Here is a 3,026-nt window from a genome sequence, read left to right as displayed (position 1 = left end):
CACACACACACACACACACACACACACACACACACGCGCGCGCGCGCGCGCACACACACACACACACACAAACACACAAACACACAAACAAACATATAGGCCTATTGAGAGTAGATTTATGAAAGCAAGACTTAGAAACGTGCTTTTAGAACCCCAAAACTATTTAAGTTTTCTCATGGATAGCTAAACATATAATATTTTTATCACAGGGTTGAGTTAGGAAAGGGGGGTGGGGATGAACAATTTCCTTTGATAGGCAAAGCTCAGTAAATAATAATGTTGTTTTGGTTTGTTTGCTTTTTTAAAGTTATAACTTTATAACTGCGAGAAAAGCCCACACAACACATCATCCTTTGTGACGCAAGGGGGATAACCATGAAATTTATTTTACCGGCATTTTGTTGACCCAGGGTTATTTTCCGTGTTCTGTCATCGCTGAATGTCGCAAAACTTGACGTGATTACGATATCTGCCGTCCACGTATTATTATGTTATGTTTTGTAATGTTGTTGTTTTTTATTTGGTTTGGTTTGGTTTTTATTATTATTATTTTTGCCAACATCTGTTCAGGAATTCCTATGCTGGTCCTGGTGGACGAGAAGGGTAGTGTGATCACCATGGGAGGCAGACAGGCCCTGGCTCAAGACCCACAGTGCAAGGTGAGGGTGTTTGTTACTGACCTTAATAATAGGTGCACATAACAATAAGATTAAGAGTGGTGTATCTCCACTTTTAGTCAAAATTGACTAAGCACTTGTGTGTAATAGAACTATGTCACATCTCTTAGTCAAATAAAGGCCCACACTTGTTATGATGGTTATTTTGAAAGAGTTTCAAGTAGTTTGGACCGGAATTTAATTCATAGTCATTGTTCTAGTGCATCTGAAAATTTAAAAAATCCCGTTTTTTAAGTGAATTGATGAAAGTGGAGTTAAATCACTCTTGTTTTCAGGGGCACATATTGTCATCGAGCTGTTCAAATGTACTTAGCCCAGAAAGTATAATTTTTCAACAGAGAGTAAAAAAGCTGTGTCATTCTTTTTACAATTGTACCTTCTTGTGTAAATAATATGCATAGAATCTAGGTGGTTGGTGTGCAACATGCTTGGTCAGCTTTTTTGTAATACTCGTACTGTATAAACCTGTTGAGGAAGAAATGTCGCTGATCTTGAGAAAAAATGACCAATGAAATGTAGCAATATACTCAGTGAATATTTTGTCATATTGGGTTTCAACTAGGTGCAATTCTGTTAATTAATGCCATATTCATGTACATAGATATCTATGCATTTTGGTTGAGGGTGGGTGAAAATAAGACACTTTAGATTACCCCCCCCCCCCCTCAACCCTCTCTGTCACCCTTCCTCCACACACTTACCCCTTAATTTAGAACTGGTAGATTTTTTAAGGACACTTTAGATTAGGGTCTAGATGCTCAGAACTTCAAGCCATGTCACCCGAAGTAGGTCATTTTGAGATAGAAGCCCAATACAGCAGACAATGCACATTGCAGAAGTGAGAGTCCCACGTCGTGTGCTTGCTTAAAAACTAGTGTCCAAAATTATGGTACCCTGTTTCTTTCTCAACAAATAATTCTAAAAGGGCAGTGAAGATTTTACAAGATCTACTTTTACTGACATAACAAACCAATACTTGAATCATACCTAAGGAACTTGTAATAAAAGGGTGACGAACAGAGTAAGGATGTAATACAAAAGAAGACATTGCAGTAACTAAGTTGCTATTTATTTCATAAGGGTATAATTAAGTGTAAAAATAAAGAATAAATTTTGTATTATGTTGAGGAGGCAAGGCTTTGCAGCCTTTGTGAGCACATTCCACAAATATGAACAATATGAAAACAGGCAGTTACATGCACATAGAATGTATGCAAAAGTCTTAAGTACACTTTATTTAAGTCCTGGGAGACTCCCTGCATTGCTGTATAAGATAACAGGATCAATTTGATATGACAAATTTTGCTCATGCAAAATTATATTGTCTGTTGTCACCACTTTTTAAACAAGTTCTAGATCTGTAGCTAGCCTAGCTCCTCACCGTTTTGCGAAAAAAAAGGAGAACGTCGGGGACAATTCCAGCAGCTGCTCAATCCCACAATGAATCAAATCACTAATATAGTGCAAGAAAATAACCACCTACAGAATTGTGAATAAAATACTCTAGGTCATACATGTGAAAACAATCCATTAAGAACGGCACAGAGATTTAGAAAACAATGTAAATAAAATACTTATAATGGCTACAACACACAATACTGACTACACACAGTACAAACTTCGTGCCATGTAAAGCAAATGGGTGTCTCTTTGAGCACTGCTTGATTGAAGGGTGTCAATACCAGGCTCTTAAACAATAGCCGGGGGCTCCCGGGTTCGAACAATTTTCTTTTTTCTTTCACCTCCTTTTCTGCTCTCTATCAATGTTCTGTCCTCTGCTTTCATTTCCACTTTCTGCTCCCCACCCTCTCACCCTCTTCGCCCCCTCCTCTGGGCTCCTGACTCTTTCTGCAGCCTTTCTACTGCTACTACTTGGCTCCTTCTTACTGCTGTCTTTCAGCCACATCCCTGATCTTCTGGTAGGAAAGATCTACACCTAGCCTTCTCGGACAAGGGAGAAAAATCCCGGGGGGTCCCGTGTGCAAGTTACACATGTCAAAGATTCTTTGGTGGTCTAAAATCGATAAGTGTAAGCTTCGGCCGCCACCTGGGAAAATTTCAAAATTTCCTACCGACTGAAAATGTTTAATGTGTCCCGCGCGCTGATATGAACTTACGCAGTTGTGAGTGCTGTAAAACACTTACCAAAAATTATTTTTAATAGCCAAACTATAGTGCCCTCGGTGTAGTAATGCAAATTATGAGGTAATCGGATCCCCTTTGCTGAACAAATACATGTACGCGTCGCGCTAAATGATATCTCTGGCTATGGGCCTCTATCTCGAGAGGTCATGGAACTGGCTACATGGCGTGATAGTATAAGAACATATCGATTAGGGTAGAACAAGA

The sequence above is a fragment of the Aplysia californica genome, unplaced genomic scaffold, assembly GCF_000002075.1.
Source record: "Aplysia californica isolate F4 #8 unplaced genomic scaffold, AplCal3.0 scaffold00091, whole genome shotgun sequence".
In the NCBI taxonomy this organism is placed as follows: Eukaryota; Metazoa; Mollusca; class Gastropoda; order Aplysiida; family Aplysiidae; genus Aplysia; species Aplysia californica.
Note: the sequence above shows the minus strand (reverse complement) of the source record.